The sequence below is a fragment of the Grampus griseus genome (genome assembly GCF_964374135.1).
Source record: "Grampus griseus genome assembly, chromosome: 17".
Classification (NCBI taxonomy): Eukaryota; Metazoa; Chordata; class Mammalia; order Artiodactyla; family Delphinidae; genus Grampus; species Grampus griseus.
The window spans coordinates 7458150-7485753 of NC_139011.1; positions in this window are offsets into that span (position 1 = coordinate 7458150).

Sequence of the window (27604 nt, forward strand, 5' to 3'; positions counted from 1 at the left end):
TTCAGTGGCTCTCTAGTAGTTATCTGTTGCTATGTAACAAATTACCACAACCTTAGGGGCTTAAATCAACACATGGTTATCACCTCACAGTTTATGTGGGTCAGGAATCTGGGCAAAGGTTAGCTGGAGACCCCTCTGCTTTAGGATCTCCCATAGGGCTGCAACAAGTTGTTAGCAAGGGCTGGGGTCTCAGCTGAAAGCTTGACTACAGAAGGATCCACTTCCAAGTTCACTCAAATTGTTGGCAGCATTCAGTTCTGGGAGGTTTGTTTGACTGAGGGCCTCTGCTCCTTGATGGCTGCTGGCTGGAAGCTGCCCTCTGTTGTTTGCCAGATGGGCCTTTCCACAAAGGCCTTTTACTTCATCAAACTCAGCTAGGTACAGAGTCTGGTAGCCAGAGGGAAGTCACAATTCTAAATACATCCCATCCTGAAAGGGACATCCCATTACCTTTGCTGTATTCTATTGGTTACAAAGGCCACCCACATTCAAGAGCTGAGATTATGTATAGCCTCATCCACCAGAAGGCAGACAGCAGAAGCAAGAAGACCTACAATTCTGCAACCTGTGGAGTGAAAACCACATTCACAGAAAGATAGACAAGATGAAAAGGCAGAGGACTATGTACCAGAAGAAGGAACATGATAAAACCCCAGAAAACAATTAAATGAAGTGGAGATAGGCAATCTTTCAGAAAAAGAATTGAGAATAATGATAGTGAAGATGATCCAGGACCTTGGAATAAGAATGGAGACAAAGATCAAGAAGATGCAAGAAATGTTCAACAAAGACCTAGAAGAATTAAAGAACAAACATCTAGAAGAATTAAAGAACACACAAACAGAGATGAACAATACAGTAACTGAAATGAAAAATATACTAGAAGGAATCAATAGCAGAATAACTGAGGCAGAAGAATGGATAAGTGACCTGGAAGGCAGAATGGTGGAATTCACTGCTGCAGAAGAGAATAAAGAAAAAAAGAATGAAAAGAAATGAAGACAGCCTAAGAGACCTCTGGGACAACATTAAATGCAAGAACATTCATATTATAGGGGTTCCAGAAGGAGAAGAGAGAGAGAAAGGACCTGAGAAAATATTTGAAGAGATTATAGTTGAAAACTTCCATAACATGGGAAAGGAAATAGCCACGCAAGTCAAGGAAGCGCAGAGAGTCCAAGGCAGGATAAACCCAAGGAGAAACACACCGAGACACATAGTAATCAAATTGACAAAAATTAAAATTGACAAATTCTTTGTCAAATTGACAAAGAAAAATTACTAAAAGCAACAAGGGAAAAAAAACCAAATAACATACAAGGGAATCCCATAAGGTTAACAGCTGATTTCTCAGCAAAAATGCTACAAGCCAGAAGGGAGTGGCATGATATATTTAAAGTGATGAAAGGGAAGAACCTACAACCAAGATTACTCTAGCTGGCAAGGATCTCATTCCGATTTGATGGAGAAATCAAAAGCTTTACAGACAAGCAAAAGCTAAGAGAACTCAGCACCACCAAACCAGCTCTACAACAAATGCTAAAAGAACTTCTCTAAGTGAGAAACACAAGAGAAGAAAAGGACCTACGAAAACAAACCCCAAACAATTAAGAAAATGGTAGTAGAAACATACATACCGATAATTACTTTAATGTGAATGGATTAAATGCTCCGTCCAAAAGACAAAGGCTCGCTGAATGGATACAAAAACAAGACCCATATATATGCTGTCTTCCAGAGACCCACTTCAGACCTAGGGACACATAGAGGCTGAAAGTGAGGGGATGGAAAAGGATATTCCATGCAAATGGAAAATCAAAAGAAAGCTGGAGTAGCAATACTCATATCAGATAAAATAGACTTTAAAATAAAGAATGTTACAAGAGACAAAAAAGGACACTACATAATGATCAAGGAATCAATCCAAGAAGAAGATGTAACAATTATAGATATATATGCACCCAATATAGGAGCACCTCAATACTTAAGGCAAATACTAAGAGCTATAAAAGAGGAGATCGACAGTAACACAATAATAGTGGGGAACTTTAACACCCCACTTACACCAGTGGACAGATCATCCAGACAGAAAATTAATAAGGAAACACAAGCTTTAAATGACAGATTAGACCAGATAGATTTAATTGATATTTATAGGACATTCCATCTGAAAACAGCAGATTACACTTTCTTCTCAAGTGCACATGGAACATTCTCCAGGATAGATCACATCAAGGGTCACAAATCAAGCCTCAGTAAATTTAAGAAAATTGAAATCATATCAAACATCTTTTCTGACCACAATGCTATGAGATTAGAAAAAAATCACAGGGAAAAAAAATGTAAAAAATACAAACACATGGAGCTAAACAATACGTTACTAAATAACCAAGAGATCAGGGAAGAAATCAAAGAGAAAATCAAAAAATACCTAGAGACAAATGGCAACGAAAACACGAGGATCCAAAACCTATGGGATGCAGCAAAAGCCATTCTAAGAGGGAAGTTTATAGCGATACAGTCCTACCTCAAGAAACAAGAAAAATCTCAAATAAACAATCTAATCTTACACCTAAAGTAACTCGAGAAAGAAGAACAAACATAACCCAAAGTTAGTAGAAGGAAAGAAATCATAAAGATCAGAGCAGAAATAAATGAAATAGAAACACAGAAAGCAATAGCAAAGATCAATAAAACTAATGTCTGGTTCTTTGAGAAGATAAACAAAATTGATAAACCTTTAGCCAGACTCATCAAGAAAAAGAGGACTCAAATCAATAAAATTAGAAATGAAAAAGGAGAAGTTACAATGGACACCGCAGGAATACAAAGCATCATAAGAGACTACTACAAGCAACTCTAATCCAATAAAATGGACAACCTGGTAGAAATGGACAAATTCTTAGAAAGGTATAACCTTTCAAGACTGAACCAGGAAGAAATAGAAAATATGAACAGACCAATCACAAGTAATGAAATTGAAACTGTAATTAAAAATCTCCCAACAAACAAAAGTCCAGGACCAGATGGCTTCACAGGTGAATTCTATCAAACATTTAGAGAAAAGCTAACACCCATCCTTCTCAAACCCTTCCAAAAAATTGCAGAGGAAGGAACACTCCCAAACTCATTCTACAAGGCCACCATCACCCTGATACCAAAACCAGATAGAGATACTACAAAAAAAGAAAATTACAGACCAATATCACTGATGAATATAGATGCAAAAATCCTCAACAAAATACTAGCCAACAGAATCCAACAACACATTAAAAGGATTATACACCATGATCAAGTGGGATTTGTCCCAGGGATGCAAGAATTCTTTGACATATGCAAATCAATCAATGTGATACACCATATTAACAAACTGAAGAAGAAAAACCATATGATCATCTCAATAGATGCAGAAAAAGCTTTTGACAAAATTCAACACCAATTTATGATAAAAAGTCTCCAGAAAGTGGGCATAGAGGGAACCTACCTCAACATAATAAAGGCCATATATGACAGACCCACAGCCAACATCATTCTCAATGGTGAGAAACTGAAAGCATTTCCTCTAAGATCAGGAACAAGACAATGCACTCTTGCCACTATTATTCAACATAGTTTTGGAAGTCCTAGCCATGGCAATCAGAGAAGAAAAAGAAATAAAAGGAATACCAATTGGAAAAGAAGAAGTAAAACTGTCACTGTTTGCAGATGACATGATTCTATACCTAGAAAATCCTAAAGATGCCACCAGAAAACTACTAGAGCTAATCAATGTATTTGGTAAAGTTGCAGGATACAAAATTGCACTGTTGGTGGGAATGTAAATTGATACAGCCACTCTGGAGGTTCCTTAAAAAACTAAAAATAGAATTATCATATGACCCAGGAATCCCACTACTGAACATATACCCAGAGAAAACCATAATTCAAAAAGACACATGCACCCCAATGTTCATTGCAGCACTATTTACAATAGCTAGGTCATGGAAGCAACCTAAATGCCCATCGACAGACAAACGGGTAAAGAAGATATGATACATATATACAATGGAATATTACTCAGCCATAATAAGGAATGAAATTGGGTCATTTGTAGAGATGTAGATGGACCTAGAGACTGTCATACAGTGTGAAGTAAGTCAGAAAGAGCAGAACAAATATTGTATGTTAATGCATATATGTGGAATCTAGAAAAATGGTACAGATGAACAGGTTTGCAGGGCAGAAATAGAGACACAGATGTAGAGAACAAATGTATGGACACCAAGGGGGGAAAGTGGGGGTGGGTGGTGGTGGGATGAATTGGAAGATTGGGATTGACATGTATACACTGATGTGTATAAAATAGATAACTAATAAGAACCTGCTGTATAATAAATAAATAAATAAATAAAATTGAAATAAAAAAAGAAAGAGCAGAGATTACACAGGGTTATGAATACCAAGAGGTGGGGATCACGTGGTCCATTCTATAGTGTGTCTAACACAGGCTCCTGATTGGTTGTGCAATGAAGCCCAGACCCTCAGTAGAGGCAGGAGAGCACAGTGGATATGAGTAGCAGTGAGTATTTGGACAGAATTAAGTTAGGGTCTTGAACAGACCACTTTCTGCATGATTTTGTGAAGGTCTTAAACTCTCTAGGTCTCTGTTTGCTCAGATGGGGTTGGTAATAGAATAGTACCTACCTTATGTGGTCATGGTAATGATAAAGAGGAATATTAAGGTTCATAGAAGACCTAATCAAGATTAAGAACCCAATGATGTTAAGGGTTATTTTTCTTGGTTTTGCATATAAAACATTCAGTAATCTTTGTTATTATTTCTTCTCCAGGCTTATATTTATCATATCTTCCAACTCCCTATGTTTTCCCTTGGGCTCTAGCCCCTATGAATTACAGGACATTTTCCCAATGCACTGGGCTCCTTGATGTGGCAGTATTTTCATCTGTGCTTTTCTCAGCGATCAGACTGTGTCCCCTGCTTCCTTCTCTCTTCTTCAGGAATCAACTGAACAACACGTCTTGTGAAGCCTTCTATGACCTCGGGATACTTAGGTGTCCCCCACCCCCATACCAACTCTGGTCCCACAGCACCCTCTATTTGATTGCCTACTTGTGTGTCTTCTCCACTGAATTCTTGAGAGCAGGTTCTGTGTCTTTCCTTTTAGAGTCCTAGACACCTCGCAGAGTCGTCTGGGACTTTGTAGGTGCTCAGTTTCTGTTTTGGGAAATAATAAAATTATGGTAAAAACCATTTTATATACACGGTATGGGTGAGGTTGATAGGGCAGATGGCATGATTGAAACATAGAGAAAGTAAATGATTTTCCCAAGATCACATGATGAATAAATGGTGAAGCTGGAGACAGCACAGCTCTGCTGATTCCATATCCATAGAGTGACCTTTTAGGAACAAGGGAATACTGAGAGCCTAAGGGGAATGACAGAGAATACTTCTCTAAACCTCTTTTGTGGGAATAAGACATTTTGTAAAACAAAAGAGGTCTCAGAAAACTCAAGGCCTGTTACTTAATTGGTCAGTGAGTTGCCTGGCCATTTGGAATAACAAGTGGATGAACTTGTGCCCTGAGAATCGTCCGTCGTACTGTCCTGGGAAGTTCAAAAGCAGGCTGTATGATGGGAGAGACATAACTCATGAAAATGATCATCAGTGTTTCCTCTGAATAGGCCAATTATTTCACTGCTCCTCTGTTGAATAGAAATCAGTAATAAACATGGAAGGAAAGGAAATCAGCTAAGTAGCCTGTTGAATGGCACACAAGCAGAAAAGCAGAAGCCCATGAGAGATTTCTAAAAACGTAATAAATAAAACTCTTTAGTCAAGTTAACAAAATAGTTATCTCATGTATGCTTAAGTTAATAGAAGTAATTTCATACGTTTTAGAGTTTGGTGAGGGTTTTTATTTTCTTCTAAATATCATTGATTTTGACATGTCAGTTCATTGAAAGTCTTCTTTGTTCTGTTTTTCTTATTTTATAGGTAGGATTGTGGCTACCTTAATGGAACGACATAAACACAAAACAAAGGAAAAAATGTATCTCACAATCTGCAGTAAGTCACACTGTCTTTATTTGTCTATGTTTGCCCTTAATCTCCACATGGGCACATGTCCATCATTTTTACATTCTTGTAGTTCCAATACTGGTATAATTTTACAGTAAAATTCTTTAGAATTCAGGCCTTTGAAGAGAGCTTTGGTGATAGATACAACCATGGTCACACCAACATATTCAGTGATTCAGTATATTTGCTGCAGGACTTTGCATGCTTAACTGGTGTGCATGGCTCTTCTCTCCAGGATGGGAGGTGTTGGCTGTAGAAGCCAATGAGAGCTCAAAGTGCAAGTGTGGTAGGTAATAATGGGGATTGTTATTATTGTAGTCATTACAATTGCTCCCATTTGTTGAGTTATAAAATGAGCTATGTGCCCTACATGCATTCTCTTATTTAATCCTCACAACAGCGTATTAAAGTGGTACTGGTATTATTGACATTTGTACATATGAGGAAATTGAGGCTCACCAGTGTTAAGTAACTTTCCCGAGGTTATTTGCTTAATGAGTTGCGAGGTCAGGACTTGAAGAAAGTCAGTCTGACCCAAAGCCCCAGTTCTTGTCTAATAATCTGCCTCAACTTAAGTCAACGTGACTGGTGTTCTCATGTCAAATTCTTCCATCCGCTTAAATCATTCAGTGTTGAGCTATTGATCACCTGCTATGTGCCAGTCAGTCCTTAGGTAGTTATGGCCCCCTTTGTCTGGAGCTGTCACTTCTTAGCACTCCCAGAGGAAAACTGGTCACTGGAATCTTTGACAGCTCCCTTTTCTCATGAATTACCATCTCCTGCCCTCACCATGGGTGGAAGGGCTTTGGAGAGGCAGAGGAGGATGCTTTAAATACTGAGGAGTTGAGGGTCCCTGACGGGCTAGAGATTCTGATGCAATTTAAAGCTATTCTTAGTTTACTAGAATAAAGAAGGAAACAAATAATAACAACAGCCCAACTTGGGAAACTGGAAACCTGCTTGGGCTCAGGGCAGTAGAAACACGGTTAATAGCTATGTGACCTTGGGCCTCGAACTCTTTATCTTTCTCTGAAGCCTCAATTTCCTTGTCTTTAAAATGAAAGTAGTACTTCCATTTATTTTAAAGTATTAATGTGAGGATTAAGTTATATATTTAATGTAGAGTGGTAGAAACATCAAGCGTACCTTCCCTCTATTTCAGAGGTCAACAAACTACAGCCCAAGGCCCAAATCCATCCTGCCCCCGTTTTTGTAAATAAAGTTTTGTTGGAACATAGGTACACCCATTCATTGGGAATTGTCCATGGTTGTTTCTCTCTGCAATGGCAGAGTTGAGTTGTTGCAGTAGTGCCCATGTGACCCACAAAGCCAAAACACATTTACTATCCTGACCCTTTACAGAAAAATATTGCCAGTCTCTGCTCTATATGTTCAAGCTTTGTCAACTAATTTACAGAGGCTGGTTTCTTATAGAAGCAATAACACTAATAGAGTCACATCTTTTGAGATAAGGTATTCTGAGTCATGTCAATGCTGGTCAATTTGTTTAACAGTGTCATAATTTAAGACCTAATCTTTTACTTAGCGTGGAGGCTTTGGTCCAGCAAGGGACCATGGATGCATTGTGGTCTAATGGCAAAGCTGGTGGGCTTTTGAAACAGACCAATTTGAGTTTAAAAATCCAGGCAGGATCCTGTTTCTTATGTGACTTTGTATAGATCACTTACCTCTCTGAGTCTTTGTTTTGTCACCTGGAAACATGGGTAATGCTGTCTTAAGAGTTGTTGTAAGCTTAGGAATTTATGGAAGAAGAACCTAGAACAGTGCCTAGAACAGAATAGGCACCTGATAAGTGGTGGCTGTGATTATTATGATTATTCTCCCCATCTCAGAGTGAGTGAAGACTGTGGGAAGTTATATGAAAATGTTTAGCCCTTAAGGAAAGCTTCTAACGGAGTAAGAAACACCTGACTGTAGACAAGAGAGAAGAAGTGAGGAGCATCACAAGGAATGAAGCTGAAGACACCTTTTCCTTGAACAGTGAGGCTTCCAGAATGTTGAACTGAGCAACACAGGAGTCTTCAGTGATCTCGTCTGGCTGCACAAGGCTCATGATAGAGGATAATCCGGGGGCGGGACTTCCCATTCATGGCAGAGTGTGTTTAAGAGGAAGGGAGGGATACTTTTGCATTTAAAAACTCATCTCTACTTTGGAAATTCACATAGCGTTAACAATTTTTTTTTTTTTTTTGCTTCTGTGATTTGGCATGATGAGCTGTGAGATCACAGGGAATCTGTTACTTAATGACTCTGGTTTTGCTCATTCACTCCACATACATTTAGTGAATAATTTCCATGAGACAGGCACCTTGCTAGGCACCCAACAAACAGCCATGGACGAGGGTTCCTGTGTGTGACACACATAAAAGAGCCGTTACAAGTGATGGGTGTACTGAAGGAGAAGTGCACGGAGCTGAAGGCCTATGACATGGGCTTCTGGTCTTACTCAGGATTCGAGGAAGCCCTCATCCCTGGAGGAAGAAAATGTTAAGGTAGTAAGAGAGGTCCAGGAGGAGTTACCCAGGTGAGGAGAGAGGACATGAGCATCCTCTCCAGAGTAAAGGATCTATGCAACATCAGAAGGAAGCCTTCAAGAAGTTGAATTGAAAGAAACCCTCACCAAGAGGAAATGTACGTGTATGAGCATATAAATATCCTCTTATTTTCAAGATTTGGAGAGACATATTTTCAAAGACATCATCTCTCCAGCCTGAAATGTTCCAGTTCATCCAATTTACATAACAAGGCATGTTATACAATACATCACAGAACATATATTAAGTGAAAAGGTTAATGTTGAAAAGGATTAATTTCTTCTTCCCTAGCAACACAGACCTAATTAAATCTTTCCAGAAGCAGATGGACAATTCCGCCCTCCAAATCAAGATATTTATGTAAATATCACTGAGCTAATTGATACTCAGCTGAATCAAAGGAAGGTAAACAACACACTTTCATGGTGTCAACAGTTGTGAGTTTGATTTACTGCATTAATGACTTCCTGGAATGAGCTATTATCCAGAGTAAAAGAGATTCTGGGATCTCATTTATTTTCTTGATTATTAGAGTCATGTACAGAGTGAGCCCTGTTTATAGGAAGTATCCAAGTTAGAAGACGGGAACTTTGCACAGGGCTCCTCGGTCCAGAGGCAGGAGCCTCTACTGAGAAGTTGTGGTTCTGCATGAATGTTCAATGATGTGCTGAAGGGAAGGGTTAAACGGGGGACCTCCCATCATTAAATAGCAGCTCCAGTGAGTCAGGTGCCGTGCACTGGGGAAGAGCCTGGACTGAGTGAGATTTTAGAGTTCAAAGTCCAGTGCTTGCCTTCTCCATCATTGACTATATGTTTTTGGTGGGTTACAACTTCTCAGCTCTCTCTTGTCTCAAATAAATGGAGGGACTAGCACCTACTGGCACATGCCCAGGATTGTAGATTTGGAAGTAAATAAGAGAGTAGGTAGGAGGTGCACTGTGAGATATGGATGACTAAGCAGACATTATTATTATTATTATAAAGGTATTAATATTTGCATTTTATTACATCATGTCTCCACCAGGTCATGCCAGCCTTCAGGTGAAATGGTCATTCTCTCCCTCCAGTCTCACTGGCCACCTTTTAGATCCTCAAATTTTTCCCTTCTTCAGGCCTTCTGGAATGTTCTTCCTCCCACTGTATGCAAGACTAGCTCCTCAATAATGCAGGATTCACTGAAAATGTCCTCTCGGGAAGTTCTTCTTCATTCAATCTAAATAGATGTTCCTCCCTATTTTTACTTCATTACCACATCTTGCTTTATTTTCACGTAACGTAGCATCATTTTTTTTTTTTGTTATTTATTTATTTATTTATGGCCGCGTTGGGTCTTCGTTGCTGCACACGGGCTTTCTCTAGTTGTGGCGGTCAGGGGCTACTCTTCATTGCGGTGGCTTCTCGTGTTGCAGAGCACAGGCTCTAGGCACGTGGGCTCAGTAGTTGTGGCTTGCGGGCTCAGTAGTTGTGGCTTGCGGGCTCTAGAGTGCAGGCTCAGTAGTTGTGGCACACGGGCTTAGTTGCTCTGCAGCACGTGGGATCTTCCCGGACCAGGGATCGAACCTGTGTCCCCTGCATTGGCAGGTGGATTTTTAACCACTGCGCCACCAGGGAAGTCCCACGTGGCATCATTTATTTGTGGTAAGTTACGGCGTATTTCCTTATTTTCTTGGTTAAGGTATATCTCTCCTATTAGTCTGTAAGTTTATTTCTACATTTCCCTCCACACTTCCTTCTCCCCCGATCACCACACAGCTGGGGTTTTACGCTCTGAGGGGGGACGTTTAGCTTGGCATCCCCTGAGGGCTAAATCCTGTTCCTCTCTTTGTTCCTTCCTGTGCACAAGACTAAGAAGCTGTGCAGAATAGCAGTTAAAGGCCTGCAATTTTGAGGAAGAGTCCCTGGGTTCAAATCTCTCTCTCTGTTTCCTCATGCGTAGAATAGAAATAAAAATACCACCTTCTTTACTGGGGTGCAAGCATGCTTAGAATAGCATCAGGCATAGAATGAGCAATCAGTAAACACTGCCCATCATTACGATGGTTGCTATGATGATTTCTCTCTTTAAGGAGAGACCTGGCTCCACATCTGACTCACTTTTCATTTCTGCAGAGCCCTCCATTCTAGGCTCCTGTGCCCTCCCCACAGTTCAACCTTTTCAGCCTTTTGCTTTTTTAAAACTGTCCTAGGCCTGGATGGGATCCACTACCCCCATGTGGGTCTCTGTTTTGAAATGAAATTGACAGTCTCTCAGGCAGCAGGTGTATTTGTTAAACAGACTGGAGCTGTCTAGCATTAAATTGAGACAAAATCGCTGTTCCTGTGAACCCAGTTTGCTACATCTGTTCTCTTCTGCCCAGAAACACCCATCCCTCAATTTTTCTGCCATCATTTCATGTTTCTACCTATAGACCAACTCCCAGAATATTTCCCCCTCCTTAACTGGCCTTCTCTGCCTCTGATCCACCTGAAAAGGCTGCAGGAAGACAGGGAAGCTCTTTGTTCTTCTCCGTCGTCAATGTTCAGCGGGAACTGGGGAGGATTCTGATAAGCGCTGTGCTTCCCCTGATGTCATTGTGACCTTGTTGGTGTTGGGGAGGCCCAACCGAGGCTACCGGTTAGTGTCCAGCGAGGGGGTAACGTGCTTCACGCTGAACGTCAACTATAATTATTACCATTTCTGGATTGCAGGTAGGGAGACCGAGTCTCAGGGAGGTTAAGTGCCTTTCCAGGGCCAGGCAGCGAAAGCCAAGGACAAAAACAAAACGGGACAGTATAACAGGTTGAGAACCAATACAGCCTAAGGGTCAAAGGAGGACTCATTGGACTCAGGATCACCTGCGGTTCCTGTCTGTAGGCACTGTCCTTGGGACCTGGGACAGGTGGCTTAGCCGCTCAAAGCTTCCGTGTTCTCATCTGTCAAGTCCGTGTCTATAAGGCCCTCCTCAAAGTGCCGGCTGGAGGATCCCATGGGACGATGCATGTGTTTTGCACCATGGCAGGCAGCGTGTCTGTAAAGGACACACCCTGCCTGGCTCCAGAGCAGTGCTCTTTTCCAAGCTTCACGACTGCTGGCCACTCCTTACATCTTCTGTTCTGTATGAGCGCCCGCATCCAGCTGTTCCTTCACCTGCCTTGTCAAATTCTTGACCCCTGCGCAAGTCAGAATGGTCACTCTCTCTATATGCCCGGTGCCCTTTTCCAGTCCCTCAGTGTCAGAGCCTAATTCACTTTGCTTAGTTTTCTGTCTGTCTTCCCTGTGCAGCCTGGGTGCCTGTAGGACACTGGCTAAGTCGTCAGCAAGCTGAGCTCCTAATACTGTGACGTGTTCCAGGGGCTGGATGGAGGGAGCATATACTGCACTGAGTTCAGGGGTACCAGTCTTTCACTGTGTGACCTTAGGAGAGCTGTGTCACCTCTTTGGAACTTCCGTTTCCCTGTTTTGCAAAATAAAACTTGTAGTAGTTTCCTAGCACTGCTGTAACAATACCACAAACAGGTGACTTAAAACAACAGAAATTAATTTTCTCACAGTTCTGGAAGCTACAAGTCTGAGATCCAGGTGTCGGCACGGCCGGCTCCTTCTGGAGGTACTGAGGGACACTCTGGTCCATGCCCCTCTTTCAGCCTCTGGGGGGTGCTGTCGGTTGTTGACAGTCTTTGGCTTGTGGCAGCAGGCCTCCATCTCCGCTTGGCACCCTCCCGCGTGTGTCTCCGTGTCCAGATTTCCCTTTTCTTCTGACGATACTGGTCATTTCATCAATACCCGCCCATATCCACTATGAACTCATCTTAACTTGCTGACATCTGCAAAGACCCTTTTTCCAAGTAAGTTCACATGTACTGGGGGTTAGGAATGAAACATATTTTTATGGGACACAATTCAACCCACAGCAGAATTATAATCAACAGTAACTATGATGCCTATTACTTAGTAATTGCATTTACATGTTGTGATTTGATATTTATATGCATTACCTCTTTTACTTCTCATATGGGTTGTATTATTATTTCTGTTTTACAGGTGAGGAAACAAAGACCTCCTGTTGAGTACTTTGCTCAAGGTCACAGAGATAGACAGCGGAGCTGGGGTACAAATGCAAACAGACTGCAGTGCTTACACCCTTAAGCTCGATATCACTTGGGAAACAGCGTCTCCCTTGTGGTGTGGGTGCAATGGGATAATGCACATGAGATGAGAGTTTAGTGCCTGCCATGTGGCAGCTGCTCTGCATAGGAGTTGCATTCCAATCTGTGCTGTGTTTCTACGCGGCCCTGCACTTCCGCGTTTCCCACCCTCACCAGGCCGCCTCCTTTCCCCCGTCTTCTCTAAGCTCTCATCGCATCCTTGACATCTCCCCTTGGACGTCTGATAGGCATCTCAAACCTAACGCGTTCATAAGGGACCTACTGATTTTCCTGTCCAAATCTGCTCCCCACTCCCAGGCCTTCCTCACCTTAGTAAACGGCAGTGCCATCCCCAGAGTAGCTCAGGCTACACACTTCAGAGTTAGGTTTGCTCCCTCTTTACATGCACAGCCCATTCTCTTCCATCAGGAAGTCCTGTCCATCTTACTGCAAAATACGTCTTACCACGCTCAGCGCAACAGTCCCCATTCAGATCACCTCAATTCTCACCTTGAGAAAAGCCAAGAGTTCTTTCTCACTGGTCTCCGTGCTTCCAGCCTAGTTCCTCTGCAGCCCATTCTCCACACAGGGGGTGAGCAAGTGATGTGTTTAAAGATAATGCAGATAGTGTGAGCATTTCTCTAAAACCCTTCAGTGTCTTCCCAGCCCACTTAGTATAAGATTCAGAGCCACGGATCTGAAGGCCGTGGCTGCCGCCTGCTCTGGGACCTCAGCTCCCCATACCCCACTCTCACCACACCAGGTTTTCTCCATCCCTAGAACAGGTCAAGCTCGTTTCTGTCTCAGAGCCTTTGCGAGAGCTATTCTTTTTGCTTAGAAAGTTCTTTCTCCCATTCTGGGCACCATTCAGCCTTCAGCCCAAACATCTCCTCAGATTTTGAGGGTATGGCCTTGCTCTAAATCAACGCTTCATCCCCAGGACTGAGAATAGTGCTTGGTATACAATAGGTACTCAAGAGATATTTGTTGACCTAATGGAATAGAAGGGATGTGAATTCAGGGGCAATTTCTCATCCTTAGAGCTCATAGTAGGCCCATGGCCCATGGTAACTATTTTTTTAGTGAATGAAAACATGTTTGTTAGATGTGGGTTGCAGACTGAACTTGGGTAAAGAAGCCAGTATGTCTTTTGTGTTCTCCACTTAGCTTTCATGTTGTAGCCTCTGGTTTAGAGGAGACAGATGCCCCTAATTTTCTAACATGCTCCTAAAGGATGGTCTTTCTAATTCCCTGCTGTGTGTCAGTCAGGCTGCATTTCAGTGGTAAGCAGGGCTGGGGAAGCTGGAAATGGGGCTGCCTTTCTCTATTGGGGAAAAGTTACTGTTCAGTCTGGCTACTGCTTCACTGCTGGCCATAGCCTGGTAATTTCAGCCCTCAGCGAAACAGATGGACAACGGTTCTGATGAAGTGAAGATATTCACAGAAATATTACTGAGCAAATTGACGCTCAGCTGAATTAAAAGAAGGGAAACAAGACGGGAACACGATATTAACAGCTGGGAAGATAATTTACTGCATTAATGACTTTTCCTGGCAAGCTGTTCTTGGGAGGACAGAGATCCAGGATCGAGTTCATTTTCTTGATGAGTGAAGCTGAATGCAGAGGTGACACCTGGTACATGAAGCCCAATAAATCATATAACTCGTAAATCACCTGGCCCTGATACGAAAATCCCCAGTGCTCACATCAGATGCTTTTCCCATGGAGGACCGGCTTTCAGTAGGATTTAAATAGTCTTATTGTTCTCATTCGTCACTTTTTTTGAAAGCCTACTGTGTGTCACTTTGCTGGGTGCTGAGACTAAAAAGATAAAAGGGATGCAGCCACCCTTCTGCGACTGTAGTCTGTCTAGAAGGACAGAGGTGTAATGCGGATGGTACAGGAGACATTGCTAGAAATGCCCACAGTGGGAGTACAGAGGAGAAGGTGGTCAGTTCTTGCACTGGGCTGGGAATCATGTAGGCTTCGTAAAGGAGGTGAGAGCTCAACATAGATGAACAGGTCAGTCTGGGAAGAGAGCTCAGCAAGAATAGTAGGGCAGCTGTCCACCCTTGAGCTGTCCACCCTTGAACTCTCCATCACCCCCCGGAACAGTCACTTTGACCTGACAAGAGGAAAGGATCAGGAACAAGAGGATGGGGTGTGCCTTTGGGGAGTAATAGCAATGAGAAGCAGCAGAATGAATGAAGTAGAATGAAGTTTGGACAGTTATGAGTAGTAGGATAATTAGTGGACTTAAGGATGCAAGGGATGCGCTCTGAGAGATGAGACTGGAGAAGGAGCCAGAGCTGGGTGTGGAAGGGCATGTCAGGCAAAGCAGGTGAGACTCTCCCCGGCAAGTCTGGAGAGCCCCTGCATGATCTGGTTTACATATAAGAAAAAAATCTGCATGTGGAGTGTGGATTCAGTCTTTAAAAAAAAAACTCAAAACAAAACAAAAACTAGAGATGAGAAGCGGACTAAGAGGCTAGAAATAAGGCAATAGTTATAGAACTAAAGTAGAAAAGTGGATGCAAGAAATGTAAAGGGGGAAAAAGGATGGAAACACGGCCACCAATGGTTGTTACAATAGCAAACAGTTGGGATGACAGTCATGCCACACAAGTGGGCACAACACTCAATTGAATAAAATGGCATTTGTCAAACCTTAAGTAAAACAGTTTAACTCTCAGATGGAAGGGGAGGCAGGAGGAACGTCTGTTTCTCGAGTTACACGATGGACAATACTGAATGAATAGTGTACATTTCCCTCTCTCCAAAGTCACTCAACAAGGCTATCAGGTTGTGTGCTCTGCCTGCAATGGGCTCCCTCTCCTGGGGTGACTAGGGACTGTCCAGCCTACCCCTTCTTCCTGGTCTACACACCAGTGTGAACACCTTCCTGTCAGCTACCTTCAGCTGGAAGTCTCTTAGATACTCACGCTCACTGGTCCAATACTGAAGAAAGTACGAAGCTCTGGGTCCACCTCCACTGGCCATGTCTCATTTCCAATCTTCTCTGAGTCCTGAAGTTTCTATTTCCTAAATATGGTGTATCCTCCTCCATCCCATTCTTTTTTTTTTTTTAATTTATGTATTTTATTTTTGGCTGTGTTGGATCTTCGTTGATGCGCGGGCTTTTGCGCGGGCTTTCTTTAGTTGCGGCGAGCGGGGGCTACTCTTCGTTGCGGTGCACGGGCTTCTCATTGTGGTGGCTTCTCTTGTTGCAAAGCACGGGCTCTAGGCGCGCGGGCCTCAGTAGTTGTGGCACGTGGGCTCAGTAGTTATGGCACCCGGGCTTAGTTGCTCCGTGGCATGTGGGATCTTCCCCGACCAGGGCTCGAATCCGTGTCCCCCGCATTGGCAGGCAGATTCTTAACCACTGAGCCACCAGGGAAGCCCCATCCCATTGTTGATTACTATTTCCTTTTGTATTAGTTTCCTTGGGCTGCCGTAAACAAATTACCATAAACTGGTGGCTTAAAGCAAATGAATATATGTATAACTGAATCACTTTGCTGTACCCCTGAAACTAACACAACATTGTAAATCAACTATACTCCAATAAAATTGAAAAAAACAACAACATAAATGTATTCTCTCGCAGTTCTGGAGGCTAGAAGTCTGAACTCGAGATGTGGGTATGGTCCTGCTCTCTCTGAAGGCTCTTCCTTGTCTATTCATAGCTTCTGGAGGTTGCCAGCAATCCTTGGCATTCTTTAGTTTGTACAATCCCTGCCTTCATTGTCACATGGCCTTCTCCCTGGGTGTGTCTCTGTGTCCAAATTTCCCAGTTCTTCTAAGGATACCAGTTGTTGGATTAGAGCCCCTATCCAGTATGACTTTGTCTTAACTTGATTACATCTGCAAAGACCTTCTTTTCAAATAAGGTCATGTTCACACACAAGGGATTTGGACTTGTACTTATGTTTTTGGGAGACATAATTTAACCTCAAACCCCTTGGTTCCAACCTTCCCCATCTCTTGAATGGGCAGATGGAATGGTTTGCCAACTACTGTTCTTATCTCCAGTAACATTTTGCTTTCCACTTCACTTTGGAATTCATTCTGCTGCCAGAGGGAACTTTCTAAAATACATATCTTGTTCTGTCATTCTCTTGCTTAAAACCTTTCTGTGCTTTATCAAGTTCAAATTCCCTATCAAGATGAGGCATTTGGTTATCTGGTCCTTACCAGTCTTTCTAGATTTGTTTCTCAAGTCCTGTGCTCCAGAAAAGATAAAATACTTGCTACTTCATTGATACTATAGCCTCTTTATGTCTCTGGACCTTTCTTCCTCCTGATTTCACTGCTGGAAATGTTTATCTTGCTTCATCTTCCTAGCAGTATCTAATCATCTTATACATCTTAGCTCAGGCATCAAATCCATTATGTGCAAGGTGCTATTTCCTCACTCTACATGGAGAACAGACCACTCTGTTTTCTGTGTTCCCACTAACCCTAGTAGAAATTCATCAGAGCCCTTGTTACACATTATTGCACTCATTGGTTTACATATTCAAGCCCTTTGCTAGATGGTGAAAGTCTTGTTTTTGTATCTCTAGTGCCTAGCCCATTATAGTTATCAGTAAATATTTTTCACGTGAATGCATGGATAAATGTATGAATGAATGCAAGAGGTTCCATGCCTCCCTCTTCCTCAACCAAGCATTGGGAAGAGGTTGGCTAAAAAATTATTCTGGGTAACCCCATAATGTACACTTAACATATGTCAGGGCTCTTGGTCCAGACTAGAGCAATAAGTGAAGGCTTATCGGGTGCTGGATTCTCTGTCGTTCTCTGATGAGGCTTTGTGGTGTTGGCCGTTGGCTGCACAGAAAACTTGCTGATCAAGAAAGATTAAGCTTATTAAAATAAAAGAACATCAAATAAGTCTCCATAGTGCCTCCAAAATAAAAGGTAAAGAGTGATACTAGTACTATTTTAGGGTAGGTGATCTTCACGGTAGGACTTACAAGATGCGGAACTGGTTGGGTTTGGGCAGAGTTTATGAAATACAGAAAGTCCCTGACTTATGATGGTTAAACTTACCATTTTTCACTTTACGATGGTGGGAAAGCGAATCGCATTCATTAGAAGCTGTACTGTGAATTTTTAATTTTGATCTCTTTTCAGGCTAGTGGTATGAGATACCTCCCAGTCAGCCATGTGATCATAAACAACTGATACACTTAAAACCATTCTGTACCCGTCCAGCCATTCTGTTTTTCACTTTCAGTACAGTATTCAATAAATTACACGAGATATCCAACACTTTATTATAGAATAGGCTTTGTGTCAGACAGTTTTGCCCAACTCTAGGCTAATGTAAGTATTCTGAGCACGTTTAAGGTAGCAACTACCATCCTACTTCTTGATTTTAGATACCCCAGAACTGTAAGTGGAATAATACCATGTTTGCCTTTTGGTAACTGGTTTATTTCAGTTAGCTTAATGTCCTTAAGGTTCATCCACGTCATCATGTATTTCAGAATTTTCTTTTTTTTCCCCCAAGTTTTGAACAGTATTTTACTGTGTGGAATACACTAGGCTGCTTTGTAAGCATTCAGGTTCCTGATCACGAGTCCAGATGTACGGAGTCAAAATTTCTTGGGATGGGGCTCAGGAATCTACATTTATAGCCTTTCCCAGAATTCTCATGCTTATTTACTTTTGAGAACTACTAGTTAACACCATGAGAAATACTCTGCTTGTTAAGACCATTATAAACTCCCACTTCATCCTAATAAGGTGCAAATAATTGCTGGAGGAAGAAACAAATATGATTAAATAGGGAGGAGCAAAGATGAAAGGGCATTTCAGAGCTCAAAATCTAGAGCAGTGGTGTTCTTAGGGAAGGAGTAGAGGCCAGTGTATCCATGTCCTTGAAGTACCAGAATATCATTTCCTCTTCTTGTTCACATCGGGATGAGAATTAATTTTATAATTATCTCCACAAGCCATACAATTCTCATGGAAATCAGCCATGGGACAGGGTGTCCTGACTCTCCTGGGTGCTTCATCATATGCCCATGAGAAATGTCAGATTTCTCACTGAGGTTAAAATGAACTGGAACAGCCTATAAGAGCTCTTTTTTTTTTTCTTTTTAATCTAATTTTAAGGAAATCTCTTTTTTCCCCCACTGAATAATTCAAAAATTTTCAACTTGGATGTTTTAAATTTCTACTGAGCGTTCCATTTTCTCCTCCAAATCACAAAATTCTAGAGCCCTTTCCAAGTTATTATCTACTGGGCCATTTTCCAAAGAACAGGTTTGAAATGTAGCCAAGCTACCGCATGGCAGAGCATGAAAAGTACCAGACTAGAAGCCCTGGTTCTGGGTCCCAGTCTCACTGCCTCACTAACCGGCTGAATGACCTTTAGTAAGTTTCTTTACCTGTCAAGTTTGTTTTTTCTCACTTTTCTTTAGCAGAGATCATAACCCCTCCCTCAGGATAAGGGTAACTCTTAAATGAGATAATGTGTGTGATGTGTCTGGTTTTATCACTGACATGAAATAAGTGGCTAATAAATATCGATTCCATTGCTTGATAGGTGCATTTCTTTATGTATTCAATCCACATCACTTTTGAGTTGGGAGATGATAGTTATAGAAAACCATTAGTGATTCAGTGTTTTTTGCTGTTTTGATGGGTGCAACCGTTCTGATGGTGATCAGAGGTGTGGGTGGTCTGGGGCAACGTTTCTCGAAACAAGATCACCTGGGGGACCTTATTAAAATGTAGTCTAAAGCTCAGGCCTGGGCTTCCGTATTTCTGAAAAGGATCCAGGTGATGCCAGGGTTGCTAATCACAGATCAGTTTCCTCAGAGAGGAAAGGAGGAGGCTGGATGTGTTCTACGTGTGGCAGAAATGGGCCAGATGCTCAACCACCCCATCTCCTCCTCCTGGACAGTCCAGGGGTGCTAGCGTCCCTTGCCAGATGGACCATGTGGCTGGAATCTAGCCAGTGGACTAAAAGAGGAAGTAATGGACTCCTGATTATACAATGTCCCACGATATTCCTCCTTCTCTCTCTTTGCTTATCAGTGAGCTGTATGTAAAGGATCCAGTGGAGGGTTCCCAAGAGGGTCTAGAGGATGGTGTCACCACAAGACAGAAGGAGCTGTGATCCCAAAACCAATACTTAGAATGCTACTTACTGCTTGGAGTGCCTAGGTAGGCAGTGACCCAAGTAAGAAATAAACTTCGAATTAGAGTTTTCATCTTTTTTGGATATAGGAAACTAACACAGTGTTGTAAATCAACTATATTTCAATTAAAAAAAAAGAAATAAACTTTGGTTGTATTAGCCCACTGAGGTTTTGGTTGTTTGTTACAACAGCTGGTATAAATTCCCTAACAGATACAACAGGGGACTAAGCTATGGATTCCCTTAGTCCTTGAGATGAGCTACATGGACGGCACTTCTGGATCCATCTCCTCCAGCTTCACACAGTCTCATTTATCAACTCCAATGTGTCAAACGGCAATATTTTTCTGTGTGCCATCACTTGAAGAAGTTGAGGAACATTTTAAGTGAAAACAATCTGAGCTCAAGCGTTAGGAAGCCCTGGCGTTCCATTCTAAGCACTGTTGGGTTTCATTACATCACCTCCATTCGTTTTCATCACCTCCCTTTGCCGCAGTTTTCTCAAGTGTCCCGGTCTACTTAATGTGACCATTTTATAAGCCAAATGTTAGAAAACTTCAGTATGCTTGGTAGTTTCAAGGGAAGGTAGATGGAGGGGGATCGTTTGATGGGAGCAGAAGAAATTTAGCCATAGACACAGCATGGTGGATGGCGGAGGCGAAAGAGCAGCTAAAGACTCGTGGGCTTGATTTACAAATGAGGAATGGAACTCATTTTGAGAAATCAGTTGGGTGTCATGGAATATTTATGGTCCCTGCTCCTGGCAAGCATTTCATTCAGCTAACGTGCCCTCATTTACAACCCAGCTCCCAGAGCCGGTGCATGCTGTCCGTCTCCTTCTCCTTCTCACGATTACAAGCAACGTTGCTGGCTACTTCCTGATGGAATTTTTCAATTCTCCTTGAATGTTCTGGGGTAATGGATTTTGTTCTCAACCATCAGACACCCTGGCATTTAGCTGAGTTTTGGTGCTGTCCTTATAGGTGGAATCATTCAGGGACTGTGCTTCAGAGGCAGAAACATATTTCGTAGAAGTTGTAGAACTATAGACTCACAGTGCTGGAAGCTTAGCGCCTCTACGTTTGACCTCTTCATTTCACAGATGGGGCCCCAGAAGGGAAAGTCACTTGCCTGAATTCATCTTACGATAGCACTAGACCATCTCCTGGTTAACCACAGAATGCAGTAACCATTACAATTCATTCTCTTTCTAGGGAGAACAGTGACCTCCAATGATGGGCTGACATTCAGTGGCTGCATCTCTTATAATTACCACTGTGCATAGCCAAAAAGTTGCTCCATAAATGCTGCTGAAATTAAAATATCTGCCTTTATTTATTATACAGCAGGTCCTCTCAAACAGATATCATGAAACATTTATGGGGATGTAAGAAAAAAAATGTATGCTATATTATATTGAGCCAAGGAAGGAGTGCATCTCTTCACTATTTGATTTTCACCAGATAACTTTTAGACATGTTCTTATTTAACTCTATATAGAAGTTATTATTTTAAAGATTATTCACATTGTTTAAAGATTATTCAAAGTGGTATCATAAAGTGAAATAATAATGTAGGGATTGCAACCAAAAGTAAGATTGACTGTGAAATTCTTTTTTGCAATTTGGGACTTTGGATTTGAATATTGGGACTTGGGGGACAAAGTTCTCTGTCTACCTGTAAAAATACACTCAATTCAGTATTAGGGTTCTTTATTAGTACGCAAAAGCAGGGAGTTCTCCTTTCCTTTCTTGGAGAAAGCCAAGAATGCTTGCCTTTGATGAATAAGCAACATGTAATTCTTTTTGATAATTGAAAACAAATGATCTTTCCTTATAACTCTGTGGGAAAATAATAAGCTTTGAAACACAGAGTCCAAACTAATATATATGACAAGGACAAGAACATTAGATTCTTTAAATTTAAAAAGGTGAGTTGGCACGTGGAAAGAGCAATGGGCTCTTAATCCTAGGTTCTTCATCTCTTAAATAAGATAGTTATATGAGACAAGCTTTGCAGTTCCCTCCAACTGGAACATTCTGTGATTGAAGGTCAGTGATTCAGGTAAGCAGTAGCACAGTAAGATGGGTTTTCATTATAGGCATGGGAGCCACACAGACCTGGATTTGATTCCTGCTTCCATTGCTTGTTGAGAAATCTTGGGTAAATTGCTCAACTTCCCTGAGTCTTGAATCTCCCTCTTTTATTTTTCTTAAAATGTAAGGAGAGTATTAAAAATGCCTATCTTGCAAGGTGACTGTAAAACTCAATAACAGAAGGTTACTCTCCTAAGTAGGTATTATGGAATACCTAATAAATGGTTTGTCCAAAGTCACAGAGTCTATTAGAAGCAGAGTAAGCACTTAAGCCCAGTTTCTCGGACTTCCAGTCCATTGAGCTTTGCATTATACTTAATTGCCCTTAGGTGATATTAAGGATGTCAGAAGTGTCACAAATTAAGAGTGTTAAGAACTTGCTGAGGAAGTCCTTGCTCCTGTTCTCAGCTTAGCCTCCCATCTTATCTGCTCTGGTTCAAGCCCTAAGCATTGCTCACCTGTGCTCTTGCATTATTCTCCTCGCTAGTCTCCCTTTCTCCAGTATCTTTCGTTGTAATCCACACTCCATCCTGTAGCCAGAGTCATCTTCCTAAAGTGATTATTAAAGGTCACACCAATGTGTATGGCGTGACCTTCTATGGCTTCCTTTCAACTAAGAATAAAGTCCAAGGTCTTTGTTGAGGTGTCTTAGGCAGGGTCTAATCGGAAAACAGAGACCACTTGAACATTTAATACAGAGGGTTTTTAATGCAGGGAATTAGTTACAGAGGTGATTGCATTGCTGAGAAGGCAGACAAGGGACAGAGGCGACCCAAAGTTTAGTGACAGGGGGACAGTAGCACCAGCCCAAGGCCAGAGGTACAAAGGGAGGAGGTGGCATTACTGGCACTCAGGGACCAGGGTAACCTGAAAGCTGGAACCATCATGGGAAGGTCCGTCTGATGATGGAGGGACCAATGGAGGAGACACACCACACGAAGATACCACATGAAACAGAGAGTAATGGGAAGAAATCCTGGTAACTTTCCCCATCGCCTTACTGTTCCTACCCCTCCTCTCCCATTGTCTGAGGCCAGCTAGAAACCAGTTGATACAGGAGCCTGCAGGACCAGCCTCCCTGTGATTCAGAGCAGAACAAGCAGGATGAGGACTGGGTTTGCCTAGAACCCACACTATGGCTTTTATACCCACATCTCTAGACCTGGCCTCCAAACCTGTTTGCTCTTTGATGCTCCACACCTTATAAAATCTCTTCCTGAAAGTTTCTCTTCCTTAACACTAAGATGCTTAGCAAGCACCCACTCAATCTTCGTGACCTGTTTTTGTTTTTTTTTTTAACTACATCGGCTCCACTGCAAAGACTTTCTTGAACATTGAAGAAGCAGCCAATCAGCCTCACTGAATGAACCTGTCATAGTGCACTGTAATCATTTTTCATTCACATCTACATCTCATATTTGAAGTCAAGGACTACATCTAATGTCTCTTGCATTCTCAGCATTGAGCACAGGAACTGGTACATAGTAGGTCCTCAACAAGTGTTTATAGAGTGGACAAATGAAAGACCACTCTGACTTCTGTGATCCAGAGTCAAGATAATTGGATCCATATAAGATTAGTTATTTGTCTAAATCCAATAACCACCTGTATTGGTCAGCTAGGGCTGCCATAATAAAATACCACAGACTGGGTGGCTTAGAAGGTGGAAATTCATTTCTTGCAATTCTGGAAGTTGGAAGTGTTAAGATCAAGGTGCCCGCAGGTTTGGTTTCTCCTGAGCCCTCTCTCCTTGGCTTGCGGATGGTTGCCCTCTTCCTGTGTCCTCACATGGCTTTTTCTCGGAGTGCGCCTCCTTGATATCCCTTTCTTCTTCTTACGAGGACATTGGTCATATTGGATGAGGCCTCCACCCTTAGGACCTCATTTAACTTTAATTACCTCTTTAAAGACCCTATCTCCAAATACAGTCACTTTGGAGTTGGGGCTTCAACATATGAGTTTGCGGGGGGGCATAATTCAGTCCACAAACACCACTCCTCTAGGAAGCCTCTTTTAAAGGAGACCCAGATGAGTCTTGATAGGAAGTCTATTCTCTGAATGGTAGATCTCTGCTTTGAGAGTACCCCAAGCCCAAATGTTGGGAGCGTCCTTTGGCTTTCCACTGTCCACTGGCTGCTGGGTCAGAAGACCAACCCTCCCAGGTCACTCCTGTGCTCTGGGATCCAAGAAGAAAAAGGACCTTCTCCATGTGATGTTCTAAATTTCCCTGTCTGGCTATTCATTATTTCTCCAGCCTTTAATAATGATCTCAGCTAGAGATGGGAAAGAATAATGAACCATTCATTCACATTCAAGACACTAATTAAAAAGGCACAGTTTTGTTTTTATGAGTTGTGCTGATGACTTAATTATAGCAAGACTGAGAAAACAACATCTCATTTTGAGGCTTAAAAGTGACTGTAACGTAAAAGCCCATAGTGGCTGCCGTGAGCCTGTGGGAGGAGAGGGAAGGAGCAGGTAGAGAGAAAAAGGGTAGCGGGTGAGGTCTGGCTTCTAACTCCAATTCTCCTTGACTTGGCTGAGTGACCTCAGGCAAACCACTTCACCTCTCTGGTCCTGTTTCTTCCTAAAGAAATATAGGTGAAGTTGCCAGAACCCCTTCATGTGTTCTCTGTGGGCACCATATGGAGCTTCCACAGTGTTGTCACTGAAGGATCATAAACTATGCCAAATTACTGACTGTTGAAGGAACCTGGCCCACTTGTTTGCAGTAGACCATAAATGACGACACTATGGTTGCATCAAATAATCTGAATTGCCATCATTTGGAAGAGAAGAAGGATAGTGTTGGATGCTAAGCCTGAACAAAGTAAATGGTACAAATTAAAGAAGGGATTGTCATGTATCGAAGACCTTCCTTAAACCAAGAACTTCCTCATTATTTAATCTTTTCATTGAGGCAAACATTATTTCTCCCATTTTATAGATGAAGACTCTCAGGCTCTGGGAGTCCTACACTTACCTAAACATACCTAAAGGCACGGCACACACCTGGTAAATGAAAAGTTGAGGTGAGAACCCAAGACAGAGGGACTCTACATAAGGGTTCTTTCTATCACAGCATATTGTTAAGTGTTACTCAGATGAATACTTGATAAAAATAATTTTCTAATAATTCCAAGTATTCATGAATAAAATGGAATATCTCACATAATAGCAAATCAGTGCCCTTAGGTACATTTGATGAGATGTCTGGTCTCCCACGGTCAACTGTATTGGAAGGATTCATGCCTCAGCGTGTGATGTGACAGATATTGTCAGGATGTTCCAGCACGTTTCATTGTCTTACTAGTCACTAGACCACATTCTAGGTTAGGTGAAGCGTACGACGGGATTCTGGCCAGTGAATGTTGCTGGGACTCCAGCTCCAGGCCTGGACCGTAAGACCTGCACAAACTCCTCACACTTCCTTTTTTCTGCATAGTTTATTAGGCAACTATAGGGGTATGAGGTATAGTATAGTCTCAGATGAAAAGAGCCTAGATTATCTCCACTCCCTTGAACTTGCATGAATGTGCTATGGGCAAGAATTGAAACTTTATCATGGTAAATTATTATGACTTGGAGTTGTTGATAATGGATGTTAGCCTACCTTGCCTAATACAGTTAACCTCTAGTATCCCTTTACCCTGGAATATTTTAGGATTTAATGAAATTAATTATAACACAGGGAAGCCCTTAAGCGATGTAAATAAATGGAAGGTTTCAGTGTCATATAACTGATTGTGTGTTTTCAGATGTTTATATAGCTTTGGGGAAACACTGAAGTGTTTTACATGACATATATAAATACCTACCAATAAGACTTTCTTTACTTTTTCTATGCCTGAAGCAGACTCTTTGTACTTCAGTGAATAATTTTTTTGTAAACATCCCTTCATTTATTAGTTCACTAGTTTATTTAACAAACATTTGTTGTGTGAAAGGTTCAGAAACTCTGTGCTCTACAGACTTGAAATACAAAGATGAATTATATAATCATTACTCTCCAGGAGCTGGCAAGACCTTAGGCTTTGAAGAGATCCTAGACGATATTGGGTTTAACTGCTTTCCTCTCTTAAGATGTTTCCCCTGAGCAATCTTATCAGCAACAGGACTTCATTTACAAATTGCATCCCGTTTCGACTTTTGTCCTTGAACTCTGTGCATGTATAAAGGCAAAAAGATACAGGGATAGGATAGAACTTATCAACATCCAAATTATAGAAATAGCAAATGTTTGTTCTTATACTGGAAACCCTTACATTTCAAACTAAAACTGGGAAAAAGAAGAGGGTACAAAAATTGTTATAATCAGCATGGGATCCAGAAAAAGGATGCGGTGAATCAGGAGAAGATGATGCTCAAGAAAAAGATGAAGACAGCATCATACATACATACATATATATGTCACATATACATATTAATAATAATATTAATTATAGTAATAATAGTAAGAAGCATGTATTAAATGCACTTATTATTCCAGGTACTGTTTCAAGCACTTTCGTCTTAGGATCTGCCATATGAGGGCTCACACTTCTCTCTAGCTCAGGCCATATTCTGATTCAATTTTAAAAAATGACAGTGCAACAGAAATTTCATTATGTCAAAGGGATTGAGAACAATAGGACTCTGAATACCCTTTACTTGCTGATAAACACAGTGTGAAGCAATATTGAGATATTACTCGCACTGCTTCCAGCCTTCATCCTAGAGGTAAGATTCTTCAAAGACCCAAACCATCCCTTTTTGGTGACTGGAGGTAGATAACAGAAGGATCTCCTACAGTCAAGTATCTGCAGAGTTAACAAGTCTTCCATCCAAAGGGAGTGAGGTCCAGGGGAGAAATGAGGGACTTTGAGTAACATCCCATCCTATGTTTATTGCCTCCCTCCTCATGTTTTTCCTTATTCTTATATAGCAACATAAAAAGTTAGCAAATAAGCATGACTTTTAACAAATATAGACTTTCCTCTTGTGTTTAGAGTATATATGAGTTAATATGTATGGTAATAAAATGAACACCCATAAACCCACCTAACAACTTAGCAGCTAGAGTATTCCTGGTACCATTGAAATTATCTGTACATTCCTTTCTTTATGTGTCTATCATTGTCTTACCTATTTTAAAATAATTTTATAAACCATAAATGCATCCCTTCAACAATGTGCTTATTTAGCATTGTTTAGTTTTTAATTTTTATGAAAAATAATATACTTAACTGTGTTATTTGGTGATTTGCTTTTTTTTCCCCCACTCAACAACTCTTCATAAGATTCACCTCTCTCTAAATGGACTAAAGACTTAAATATAAGACCCGAAATTGTAAAACCCCTAGAAGAAAACACAGGGGGAAAGCTTCTTGAAACTGGTCTTGGCAATGATTTCCTGAATTCGACATCAAAAGCACAGGGAACAAAAACAAAAATTGACAAGTTGGGATGACATCAAACTAAAAAGCTTCTGCACAACACAGGAAATAAAACAGTGAAAAGGTGACCTAAGGAATAGAAGAAAACATTTACAAACCATTTATCTGATGAGGTTAATACCCAGAATATACAAGAAACTCCTACAGCTCAATAACA